Source organism: Mustela nigripes, chromosome 8 (assembly GCF_022355385.1).
Source record: "Mustela nigripes isolate SB6536 chromosome 8, MUSNIG.SB6536, whole genome shotgun sequence".
NCBI classification, from domain to species: Eukaryota; Metazoa; Chordata; class Mammalia; order Carnivora; family Mustelidae; genus Mustela; species Mustela nigripes.
The window spans coordinates 64,157,498-64,171,325 of NC_081564.1; positions in this window are offsets into that span (position 1 = coordinate 64,157,498).

Consider the following 13,828-nt stretch of genomic DNA (forward strand, 5'->3'; position numbering starts at 1 on the left):
AGTACTCCTATCCCCGGGTCAGAGGCATTGTCCCAAGGCATAGCCTCCTGACCCAAACGGAGCCAATCAGATTCTCCCCTGCAGGAATTTGCAATCTGAGCAGACTTTCCAGGGTAGACGGAAGTTCGAGCTACGTCTGACGACAGTGGTGTGGAGAAAGGCCATATTAACAACCAAAGCCGTCTGGACTTCTTTCCCCAGCCCACCCCCAAGGCCAAGTTCCTGTTACTTTCATGTAATGAGCTATCCCCATGCCTTTCCAATAAACTGGTACTTAAAGGAGTTAGAATTTGTTTCTGTTGTTCTAACCAACAGCCCAAACTGATACGGAATGTTCCAGAAACACAGAAGGTCCAATAGGCTGAGTCGAGGAGGGGGAGGGGGGCTGCTGAGAGAGGGCCATCCCCCCTCCCCGTCTCCTTCCCCCGCACTTGTGCGGCCCTATCCCAGGCTGGGAATCTGATTGCCCTCGCTCCGTGGGGTTAATAGTAGCTGATACAAGGCAGAACTGCAAGGCTGGGGTCCAGATTCAGAGCTCATGACTTGACCGTCCACAAAGCTCCCCCAGATGCAATCAGTGAGTTGTGTTCAGCTTTATTGACAGAGACACTCTAGGCTGGACACGCGGGAGCTTACGATCCAAGGCACACCCAGGCCCCAAAGCTCATGACCGGCCCAGCCCCAGCAGCCAAGGCTTGCCCGGCGCCCCCTCGGGTCCCAGGTGAGCCCCGGATGGAGACTCCAGGAAGCAGACCCCAGGGAAGCCCCTGTGGCCAACCAGGGACTTACCCGTGGGCTCACCTGCGGTAGTGACTCAGCAGACGCGTCTGCTTGCTTCGTCACTGTTCCCGACCAGGCGGACGTGCATCTGCTGGGTCAGTGGCCGTCATCTCCTGTTCCCTTTTCCCCTCCTTAAATGGAAGCCTTTATTGTTATTCTGTCCCTCCCCCGAGCTTATATACCGTGTGTGTGTTGTGGGCGGCACACGGATCTTTTAGTGAGGTCCTGAGGAGCAAATCCAGCTCCAAGGGGGAGGGGTACACAACAGACTTCTGGTTGTCTCCCCGGCGGGAAGGAGGTATGAGCCATGGGGTATTATCTTAAGCAGGAATATTTTTGAAATTGTGTATATGGCAAGAAGAGAGCGTGTGAGCTGGGCCGCAAAGTTACCGTCGTCTTGGTTGGGTCTGCACCCACTTCCCACCCCTGACATTTCCGCCGCAGACCTTGAACTCCTGACCACACAGGGAGGCCCCTGAGCCAGGTTAGAACAATCACTGCATTTTGCCACAGTGATTGATTCAGGAAGGTCGTCTGACAATAGCTGCCAATTTCAATTCTTCTGGCTGGGCTCATAGGAGAGAACTCCTTTTTTTCTTGGTAACACAGGAAACTGAGTGCAAGGCTAGCGTGTGAGTACCAGGCTGTCAGCGGCCATGTTCCCCCTGTGTGGAGAGAGACCATCTGAAGTAGGAGAGAATGAGGCAACACGGAGGGAGAGTGTGGTGTGTGTGTGTGTGTGTGTGTGTGTGTGTGTGTTGGGGTGTGTGTGTGTGTTCTGGAAGGCCAAAGTGTTTGGGTCTGGTCCCTGAAGTGACCATAAATTCTGATTGTTGCGTGTCTTCCTCACCTTTGGATTTTCTGGGTTTTGCTCACCCTTTCTGCTTAAGCTAGTATAGAAAGTACAATTATTTCTTTCACCTTCAAGTCCCAACAGTCAACCAATTCTGAACATTTGAGTTGAACATTCTTAAACCACGGCCCTTTACAATACTTTCTGGACTAATCCAGGTAAGAGATGATGGACAGAATGGCACTGGAAAGGAGAAAAGGAAGAGACTTGTTCAAGCACTTTGGGAGATAGAATCAGGATTTAGCCGGGATTAAGATAGAGGACATAGTTAAGGATGGCCATCTTGGGGGGGGGAACATTCCACAGAAGGAAGTACAGATTTCAAAAGGAAAGGAGTGCTAGTGGTGGCTGCTCTTCTGAGAGAGTCCCATGAGAGCCTACATTTTCCTGATGACCTTGGGAGACAGAGCTTGGCTTGGTGGGAGCAAAAGCTGGGGAGTCTTGGATTCAGGAGAGAACAGGAGGTAGGACGTAGAGACAGAGGGTCAGGAAAACTTTGTTAATTGTACAGAGTTTTTAAAAAAAAAAAAAAGGACAGCAATCAGAGCTGGATGGGAGGTGGGAGGGGGGTTATTTTAAATGTGGGAGACATTGGGACCAATTAGATGACTTCAATGATACTGCGTATGCATATGTGATCTCATTTGAACCATAGAGCAACCCCATGAGGAAATTTTCCCATTCTACAGATGTGAAAACTGGACCTTAGACCACATGAGTGTTGGAAGTCCTGCGGAATCGGTGGTAGAGTTTGGAAGAGGAGACACTTCCTTCCCTCTATATGCCCACTGCCACCCCCTCATACCATGGGCCTGAGGTTAAGAACAGCTACACATTCACCAGGTCACATAGCCAGTGTGACAGCATCTGGATTTGAACTTGGCATCTGTAGATGTTAAGGTGCCATGCTCACCACCTCCAGGGAGATCTTGTCACAGACTTCCAGGTCCTTTCCTGCACTCTCTCGAGCCCCATGGGTCCCCGTCCCACACCAGCACCCGCAGCCCTGCAGCAGTGCGAGACGATGTGCCTGGGGAATGGGAGGCTGGCAGAGAACATACCAGGTCCTTCCCTTTTACTGGATGGTAAGTAATTGAAAAGATGATTTTTATATTAAAAATATAGACATTGTTATGCAGAACTCAAGAATCACATGAATTTCTAAGATGAAACATGAGATTCTCATGAAATGTCTTGCTTGCAGTTGTCCGTTTGGACTCCAACCAACTCCTGTTTAGAATATTTCAGAAGAAAACTATGAAAAACAACTGGCAAACAGGATGAAGGGCTTAGTATGGAATTTCAGAATTTCCGGCCCGTCCCACTCACCTTCCAGGCTCACCTAACCTCAGGCCTCACAAGAACGTCGCTTGATGCCCCCTGTACCTCCCCTCAGTGTCCCCACAACTGCCTTGGTTCCCCTGCAGCCTGGAATGGCCGTCTCCTCTTCATTACTGGAAGCACACTCACCTTCCAGGAAGTCCTCCAGGACTGCTCTGTCTCCCCTTGGCTAAGCTCCTGAATTGAGCCACCATGTTCACAGCGAAGGGGCATGGTTGCATTACCCATCTGTGGTGTGGGGGTTTGTCTCACTAAGCATCTTAAGAGGACAGACTATAATCTGCTACATCTTAGTGCCCGCATACGGAGCAAGATACTGTTCCCAGGGAAGCAAAAGTACCAACAGCCACACCAGCATAGATCTGATGAAGACCCACATCTCTGATCTCATCTGAACCCTGTAACGGCCCCATGAGGAAGGCTACCCATTCTACAGATGTGACGACTGACACTGAGAGGCTAAGGGATTCTCGCAAGACCAGGTAGGTAGGAAGTGACAGGGCCATCCTCAGGCCAGAGTCCGTGCTCTCAACCACCATGAGAAGCAGGTGCTCAACAAATATTTATTGGCTTTTTCTTTTTCTTCTTTCTGTTAAAATCTTAGCAGAGTACCATCAAGGGACCTTCAGAGACTCTATTCAGAACAGAAGAATCACCTAGCAAAAGCCCCTGCCTCATTTTTGACCCACAAAATCGTTAGATACAATAAAATGGTTGTTGACGTAAGCCACTAACTTTTGGAGTCGTTTGGTGGGCCCCAACAGGAAGCTGGGACACCCTCACGAGGTCTCAAAGAGCCTCCGCCTCAGAGATGGCCTTTCGCCTTTTTTGGTAGTCTTGTCATGGCATATCAGGCAAAGTTTGTGTTGAATGCCCTCCCAGCACCCCATCAGTGTCCTGTCCCCATATCCAGTGCTTCTCCAGGTCGTCTGCCACACCCAGGTGTTCCTGAAGACCCCCCCCCATGTCCTCCCAGCTCCCTGATGCACCAAACCTCAGAATGCTTCCCAGCCCTCCCACCATCCTTCCCACACACCTGTGTTCTGATGTGTTCTCATTTTTAAAGGACGGACTTGGTGGCCCCAAGGTGAAGACTGGAAAGAGACCAACTGGAACAGCATCTCTGGGGGAGGCTTGGGGGAGGGAACCTGAGCATTCAGCAGACCCACCCATAGCCTTCTCCACAAACCAAACAAAGACCATCAACTTCACACCAGATGTGGGAAGATACCCACCCTCCCCACTTTCCAGCAGCAGGGTCTCATGAATACTTGCTACCTCTTTTTAAATTACTTTTTTGAGAGAGAGAGAGAGTGCACACACATGTGCATGCTCTCGAGCTGAGGGAGGGGCAGAGGGAGAGGGAGAGAGAATCCTTAGGCAGACTCCCCACTGCGCACAGAGTCCGTCTTGGGGCTCGATCCTACGACCTGGAGATCATGATCTGAGCTGAAATCAAGAGTCACTTAACTGACTGAGCCACCCCAAGCACCCTAATACTTACTACCTGTTAAGTCTGAAAATGGCCTGACGCTTTGTTTTCTTCAGCGCTACGCTATGGTATTACAGATTACATTCTTTTTTCAGGGAGAAACGGTGTATTGGGACCCATAAAACATTAACGTATGTAAGTTTTTTTCCGGGCCTCTCCTGAACGTGGCCCTCCACTGGGAACCCTCCCTTCTGTCCTGCTCTCTGCGTCCCGTCCTTTCCTTCCAGCTCTGATTACTAACCAAGAACCCATTGAAACTGGGATGGCCTCCGCCCTGCCCAACTGGTTTGAATAAGCCATTAACCATATCCAAACAGGCCCTCTTAATAAAAACAAAACAACACACACACACAAAGATCACCCTGGAAGATAAATGTCACTGTCCTATTCTGCAGCTGCCCAGAAAACTCCAGACAGCTTCCTGTTTCCAGGTTTGGAGCTCGTGCCCCAGCCCCGGGCAGGTGCCCATTTTCCCAATGGCTCTGAGAGAAGCAGAAAAGCCAGAGTCCACAGAACTGTGTTACTCTGCCTTTGTCCTAAGTGGGCGGCGGCACATCCTGCCAACCAGGTGGCTGGTCACCTGAAATATAAAGGTTTGTGTAAAGACCCCGCGGCTAGAGGAGAGCAAGTCCCATGTACCCACCGACACACCCCTCCACCGACCCGAGCCTCCCCTTCCCTTGGCCAGGCCATTCCTCATCTCACGGCCCCTCCCCCAGGCCACTCCCAACCTGGAAAGACCCCTCTCCTTCCATCTACCCCACCAAAGGCCACTTCCAGCCCCTCCCTGAAGCCTCTGCAGACCACGCAAGTGACCCTTCTTGACACCCACGCTGCAGATGGCATCGTATGTCCAGTTAGTCTCCGCTCTGGAGGCGCCTGCAAACCGGGGAAGGAGAGCAGCCTGGGGCTCATCTCCGCAGTGCGACATTTAAGTTCCTGGAGGGCACAAAGCCTGCACCTCCTGTGTTTGCATGCCCTTCGAGCTCTAGCAAGGACAATGTGAATGGCAGACCCACGAGAAATGCTTTCTAAAGAGAGAGAAGAGAACGGGCGCCAGGAGGTTGCGTCCTTTGTCAGTGCTGCACCCCGCACTGCTGGATGCCCTTAGTAAGCCCGTGTGGGGGACAGAGAGCCGGGCAAAGAGACCTGTTCCAGGCTCCTCCGGGACCCTGAGAACTCAGCAAGTCAGAGGGACCCCTCTTGGGAAGCAGGCTGAACTTGGGATGGGGGGAGTGGAGGACCCCCAGCTTGAGAACCCCGAGGGGGCAGGACTGCCCTGCTGCCCGCCGCAGGTGCCCATCATCACCCCAGGCCCTCGGAATGTCACTTCGCGGCCTGGACTCCAGGGAGCCGTGCTGGGGGCAGGGCACGTCGCTGCGGGAACCAGCAGCCTGGGGGACCGAACTGTCCCCGATGGCCACCACGCTTCTCCCCTGCCCCCCCCCCCGCCCCCGGGACTACTATCTGCAGAGCAAGCTCTCTGGATGGAGATGGGTTTTTCTCTCTCATGGTGGTGTCGGGAGCCGCGGCAGTGCTGCCCAAAAATCCGCGATTAAACCTGCAGTTAAAATGTTGTGGTCTTAAAAAGTGTGTTGTAGTGTAAATCGGAACATGGAATCTGGGCCTTACAGGTGGCTGAAGGGGAGCGGGCGCTGGGAGGGGAAGGTCCTGCGGGGGAGGGAGGGCGGGAGGGAGGAGGAGAGGTTGTAGGGAGGAAAGGCGGTGAGGATTCCAGAAGGGAGGGACTCGGCTGGGAGAGGGAAGAGTTCCTGCGGTTGGACTAGCTGTGTGACCTGGGCGAACACACTTCCTCCCCGGGTGTCAGCTTGTTGACCTGCAAGAAAAAGAAGCTGGGGTTAGAGCAGTGGTTCTCCCACTGGTCCCCAGAGCAGCAATACCGGGAACTCGTCAGAAATGCAAATCCTCCCCCCCCCACCCCCCACCCCACCTACTAAATAGGAAGCTCAAAGGTGAGCCCAGCAGCAGTCTGTCTTTGCACGAGCTCTCCAGGAGATTCTGATTCCTGCTGGAGTTTCGGAACTGAGGGAGGACATGATCTGGCCCGTGTCTTGGAGAGAAGAGAATGCCTACTCAGAACAGGGCATGAGGTCACGAAGGTCCTCACCAGTGAGGTCCTCGTGTGACACTCAGGCTCCTAAGTCAGCAGGCCTCACTACAACTTGCCTTAAGAAGACTTGCTCTTGGAATCCGACTTAAACCCATGGGACTTTAAAAACATGGACCATTCCCCTCTTCCTGAAATAGCTCTTTTCTTCCATTGACTGTCTCCTATTTGTCCCTCTGAACTTGTGTTGGTGATCACCTCTTCCAGGAAGGCCTCCTGGTATGTCTCTTCTCATGTCCGGTGTCTCCCATTGGTGCTCTTTGGGCCCTTTATAAAGATCTCTGTTACCTTTACCTGATCCCTCTCCAGGCTGAGCGAAGTGTGAGCAGAAACGGTTTTATTTCTGCGCATTCAGAGCCTGACACAATGGCAGTCCAGCAGACGTCCTGGGTCAAGACCACTGCAGAAAGTGAGTGAAGGGAACACTTGAATCCTGCTGCCAGAGACCTGAGGACAGCGACCCAAGGGTTCAGACAATGACTTTTTATTCTCATCAACCATTGATAGTTCCATCCTCCTGTTAGAAATCCCCAACGGCTGCTTGATCATCAGTGCTCATCACTGTTAGTAACTCTGTACAGCGTATTACATGATCCAAGCTCTTTCATCTCTATTAGCCCATTTGAGTCAGCAGTCTGGTGCATTAGGTTAGACCAGATATTGTTTTAATCCTTTCAACACCTGAGAAAACGAGTCACAGATATTAAATGGTTTTTCATGGTTACTTATTTCTGTAGAAATAATTTATTTCGTGTCTCCCCTGTGCGAGGCACTATGATAGACACGATTGAAGACATGATCCTTGTCCTTCAGAAACCTATAGTCTAGGAAAAATAAAACTTGTCTTCCAAATAAACCACGGTACAGAGAGTGTATAATAATAAGTCCAGTCTTGAGTGTGTTGGTCTATTATGGTGCTAGGAGTTTGGAGGACAGAGAAGTCAGGGGTGGCAGGGTAGCTAGGGGAGACAGCATCATGGCAGATGCAAAAATTGCATGAAGACTGCTTCGCCAATGCCCCCTGGGCAAACATAGCCCTAAATGCCATGCTCATCCCTTTAGATTTCTGTCTTCTAGATTTTTGCTTGCTAATCTCTCACTATCCTATTTGCTTTTTGATGTTTTAGGGAAATTTTTAAAAAAATACTTTTTCAGATCGTTTCCATTGCTTTCAGAAGGAAGGTTGGCCCGGAGTAGCTGGACTGGCTCAACTAGAAGCAGAAGTCTGATATGGGGTCTGGATAGAGGGGAAGGTCAGAACTTTCAAGCAGTGGAGGGACGTGAGTAAAGAAATGAATCAGGAAGTGGAGTATGGGATTGTTTGGGGGAGCAATTGCAGGGGTCACTAGAAGGGTGAGAACAGAAGAAAAAGAATTCCTTTTATTGTTTTCCTTCCCTTGCTCCAGCCAACATAAAGAATGAAAGAATTTATTGGGTTAATTCTCATATTGGTCCTTCTAAGCCTACTTAAACCCATGGGATTTCAAAAACAGGCAACATTGTCTAACTTACTTAATTGCTTCCTTGTTGGGGAGCCGTCAATTCCAACTGCCAGTTCTGCCCAGAGGAAAGGGAAGCCTAAGCCACAGACAGATTCACTCCACTCCAGAAGCAGTGAACCATTGTCCCCGCTCTCCAAGGGCCACCAGGCAGTGGGCGAGCTCAGGGATTGGAGGCTGCACGGGTCCAGGCACAAAACCAGTCAAGGAGTGGGGCCCGATGCGTGGGCCTCTGGCTGCCCACCTTCCCTGGCTGTAGGTACTGAACCCTCCCTGAGGGAAAGGCCCAGAAAACCTTCAATAAGCCTGCCCTGACATTGCTTTCTTCTGTGAGAGAAGAAACCACTGTTTGTTCAAGCTGTTGTGGTGAGATTTTCTATCCCTTGCAAATGAAACCCTCTTAACAGTGATAGGCAGATTTCAAATGCCTGGGCCCCACATCAGAGTAAAGTCCCCTCTGGCACTGGAGAGAAAACATGCTCAAGCAGTACGTTTATCAAAACTTCTGTGAGCCCAACACTGAGCTAGCTGGTTCTATGGAAATCCCCAAGGTAGCTGGCCTTGAAGGCCCTCACACCTGAGGATATAATTAATACACATGATACCTCATTATTGAATGTTAGAAAAGTCTTTAAGATAATCTAATAGTTTTTGACATTTTCTTTCCTTCCGTGATATTCTCCTAACAAAACACCAGGCAGATACTCAAGTGTATAAAGCATTCAATCTGGGGCGCCTGGGTGGCTCAGTGGGTTAAGCCTCTGCCTTTGGCTCAGGTCATGATCTCAGGGTCCTGGGATTGAGCCCCACATCGGGCTCTCTGCTCAGCGGGGAGCCTGCTTCCTCCTCTCTCTCTCTGCTTGCTTGTGTTCTCTCTCTCTCAAATAAATGAATAAATAAAATCTTAAAAAAAAAAAAACATACAATCTGCTTCTTTTAAAGAGAATGGGTGCTAGAAACCTACCCGATCTTTTACGATGGATGGTTGAACATTTCTGACCAGCTCTGCATTGGATTTGAGAGGTGAGGAAGCTCGGTCTCCGCGGCCGAGTGGAAGCAGCTCGTTCTCAGAGAGGCGACAGGCTTGCCACGGCGGCTGAATGACATCTACAGCTCCGTGACCGTCATCAGGACGGTCTTCCTGCAGGGATCAGAAGGAGTGGGGGAGGACAGGGAGAAGGTTACATAGACTTACAGCCACAAGATCTGGCATGGGAGCCCAAGGAAAGGGGAGCCCGAATGAGCAGAGGCAGCTAAAGCCAGCTTCGTGGGGAAGGACCTGAGTAAGGTTATGAAATACGGATAAAGTCAAAATGGATCAATGGTTTCATTGCCCCCCATCGGATATCGGGCAATGTCTTGACACATTTTTGGATGTCACAATTCAGGAGGGGTGGTGACGGCTAGCGGGTGGAGGTTAAGGATGCTGCTTAAAGTTCTACAATGTACAGAACAGTCCCTACAACCAAGAAATATGCTGAAGCTGAGAATGCCTGGCATAGATGGAGAGAGGGGGAGAGAGGGCTGGGCAGGGGGATGGTGTGAGCCCACGCACAGAGGCAGGATGGGCCACAAGCGACTTGAAAACAGAGACCGCCCTCTTCTCTGCATCCCCAGCACACATCAGTAGCTGCCAGAGGAGTAATTAGTTGTTGGATAAATGAATGAACGCCGGCCATCCTTGAATTCTACCCTGGCTCTTTGGCAGAAAAGTCCTCTGCTCAGAATAAAGAAAGAAGTCAGCTTGGGGGGGGCACCTGGGTGGTTCATTTGGTTAGGCAACTGCCTTCAGCTCAGGTCATGATCCCGGAGTCCCGGGATCGAGTCCTGCATCAGACTCCCAGCTCCACAGGGAGGCTGCTTCTCCCTCTGACCTTCTCCCCTCTCGTGTTCTCTCTCACTTTCTCTCTCTCTCTCAAATAAATAAAACCTTAAAAAAAATTTTAAAAGTCCGCTTGGTTGATACTTTTTTTCCTGCTCTCTCCTGCCTCACCTTTTTCGTCATCCTAAATGTTTCCAGTAGGTTCCTCACTTACTCATCCTCCTCAGTTTATTACGCTCTTAATACCCAGCCTTCTCTCAACACTCACCCAACCTGCTATCTGGTGGCATCCGGCGGGGGTCTGGGGAGCTGGAGAAGGTGCCAGGCCTTACCCACACGGGGCAGGCAGCTGTGGGGTCGGGAAAACTGGGCGTCCATTCTCCGACCTCCCAGCTGCCCCACCTGTAAGTTCACCGGGTACCAGCAGGTCCTCAGGATGGACCCTCAGGCCCCAGGGAGTCCCATTCTCTTCTGGAAGAGACTCTCAAGTAATTGATAGGTGCCCTGGGTGCCCAGATCCACTGCACATCTTTCTGTGCGTATCCTTGAAATCTCATGGCTTCCCAGGCCTCAAGGCCATCCACTTTATTCATGCAAAGAGCAGCTACCAGGGGGAGCTGCTCGGGACAACAAACAAAGGCAGGGCCAGCCCCCGCCGCAAGGTTATCTGGTTCTCAGCCAACAATGTGTCCTAGAGACAGCAAAGGATTAAACCCTCAGAACCGCCAAGGCCACCTGTCTGTGGCTGCTCCACCCTGCGGCCCTCTTTTCTGTCCCTCCCAGCCCCCTCTTCTTTCTGGCTCTCTCTCTCTCTCTCTCTCTCTCTCCTTCTCTCCTTGACTCCGTATCAAAATACTTCGACAATATTTGCTATCAGTCACTGACCCCTCACTCTACTCTAGCTCCGAGTCTCATCCTATCTCTGGTTTTAGAAGAAAAAGAGAAAAGCTTCGACTTCCACAAAATTTATTCCAGGCTCTAGGGAGCAGCGGGTGGAATTTTGCGCAGCGCTTATGCTGGGGGCGGGGCACTCCTCCCTGGGATTCGGGAGATAACCGAGCACTATCGCGTCCTTCCGCGAAGCCCAGCTCTGCCTCTTCCAGATCAACTTATCCCCTTCCTCAGAGGGGAGCTATCAGGGGCAGAGGGCTCACCGGGTAGCTTGTTCGGGGGTCACATGACTGAGTCAGTGCCAAAAACCGTGTTCAAATCCAGATGTCCCCCCCTCCACCCATCCACAAGGGCCCTGGTCATAACGTTGGTGAGCGCGAGGACAGGGAGTGGCAGCAAAGAGCGGAGAAGGGCGCACACACGTGGACACGAGCTCCCGTGCAGAAAGCTGGCATATTTCGGGGAAGGCCAGGAACTTCCTCCCCTGCACATACCGTGCACCCAGATGCAGCGGACCTGGGCCAGGGGAGCAGGGCCTGCCCAGGAGTCCGGCTCTGCCTCCATCAGAGCCCCTGATGTGAGCCCAACACTGGCCTCTCGGACAATTTAAAGCTAGAAAAGAGAAGCAGTGACAAGAGAAAATGGCATGGCTTCTCAGGACTTACATCGGAGCTAAAAGAAAGAACCACCCAAAGCCATGAGAGGGACAAATATCCCTGGGAGACAATGGTCTCTCTTCTCTTCTCCTGTTGAAGCTGGACTTTAAAATAGCGTGGATACATAAATAGGTGTGGAAAACACAGTAAGAGCACATCCAAAAATATTAATATTTTTCTCTGGAGGCAGGGATGACTTTATTTTATTATTTTACATTGTTTTATCATTTTTTTCCTTTGGCCATTTCTGGATTTTCATGTTCTCTATCATAAACACACCTTACTTTTATAATTCTATATATGAGCATACACAAGGCCTGTACCTATATATGTTTCAAAGTTAATGATAATATATCCAAAACATGGAAGGAGGAGCTTTAAAAAGTGTAGACTGAAATTCTATGAGGACTATAAAAATATTCAAAGTCTGGAATGAACAGGATTTAGGAAAACAGCTAAGGATTCCAAATGGTTGAGTAAAGTTATGCTCAGAGAATTCAGAAAAGCAAGGAAAGACCAAGTTGGTGCCTAGTGGAGGGGTTGTCATGTTAACGCAAGAACACAAAAAAAGCAGGACTCATCGACGCCTCCTCTCGAATCTTCTCCACCAGAGAAGGTTTTGATCAAGTCGGAAAAGGCCGAGTAGACACAGAGAAAGAATGCAAGTCTAACATGGTCTGTTTTTGTTTTTTGTTTTTGTTTTTGTTTTTGATGAGAGAGATCACAAGTAGGCAGAGAGGCAGGCAGAGAGAGAGAGAGGGAAGCAGGCTCCCTGCTGAGCAGAGAGCCCGATGCGGGCCTCGATCCCAGGACCCCGAGATCATGACCCGAGCCGAAGGCAGCGGCTTAACCCACTGAGCCACCCAGGCGCCCTAACATGGTCTGTTAATGAAGATTCTCAAATGCATCTGAATTCGTCTGAGCTGAACAAGAGGAGAGAAGGGATTTTGGAGAAGAGGGTGGCTGGTGCCACTTGGGGGGAGGGCCGGTGCCATCCCCACATGGGAAGAACTATGGCACAAAGGTCTCTCACCTAGAAGGCTGGACGGAGGCCTCGGGGCAGCAGAGGACTTGTGGGTCTCACTCCTTCCCTCGCTGCTCCGTCCTTTCCCTCACTTCCCGTCCCTCGTAAGCTCTGTCATCTCCGCTGGTCTCCTTAGCCGCACTCCTACAGAGACCGTCTGCACGCGGCAGGGGAGATAGCTGTCAGTCAGACCTCCCCTCCCCGAACCCAGCGGCCTCAGGAAAGGGTTCCTCTCTTCTGGTCTCTGTAGACCAGCCCCAGGCTCCAGCCATCCTTCAGGTCTCCCAGCTGAAACCGGCCACTGTCACCAAGACTGTGGGTTTCACAGTCATGGGCCCAAGTCATGCCTGTGGCCAGGTAGGGGACCATTATCCCCAGGACAGACAAACAGCCTACAGCCACACTTGTTAACAGAAAAAAAAAAAAAAAAAAACCAGAAAGCTCCCACCTACTCTACCTGAGATTCTGTCCAGGCTCAAATATTTTGCACCCTGTTATTTTAAAATAAATGTTCAAAGTATCGTTAGATTCACCAACAGCAATCCTTGATGAATTCTGGAAAATAGCACACATTCTAAAAGGTGTCATATGTTTCTGTAAGGGAGGCAAGTAGTGTTTTGAAAGACCCACAGGAAAGTCCCCAACACAGAGCCTGAGTCCCCCTGAACTGCTCTTCTCCTTTGCAGGAAAGCGAAGTTGGATTAATGGTTGTCATTGTCTATTGTTCTTAGGTAAGTTCCACCAGGGCCACTGGGCCCCTTCCAAGAAATCCGCTGTGTGTCCAGTGAGGGAGGAGAGCATGAGGCACCTGCAGACCTACCGCTCAATGTGCCTTTTGTTTAGAAACCATGCCGGCTTGATTGGTACAAATACATTGATAGGAAACTTGTCTCTCAGGGTTCCAAATAGAAGTAAAAGAAGGTTGTATTTGGATGTCATCTTGGGCTCTTAATTTCCGCCCCAAGGGACATAATAAAAGAATTCAAAACGTTCTTACCTTTGCTCCCAGGAATAGTCAAAGGACAATGCTAACCTCGGGTCAGGCCCTGGACAAGCCATTGCTCTTTCCCTCACTGTGGAGTGTGGCTCTTTTTACACCTGAGAGCATTCAGACTGCTGCCCCCACCCCCACCCCCACGGAGCTGGGAAGGGACCGGGCAGCAGCCTCAGGCATTATAACTTACAGGGAGCAAAGGGAAATGAAACTCCGTGACCCACCTCAAACTCCTGGGTTCTCCAAACTTCCATGCATTACAACCAAAGAATTAAAAAAGACCTTGCTTGGGAGGCAGGCCTGATTCTGGCTCACAGAATAATCCCAGACACGACAGACCTTTTAGTT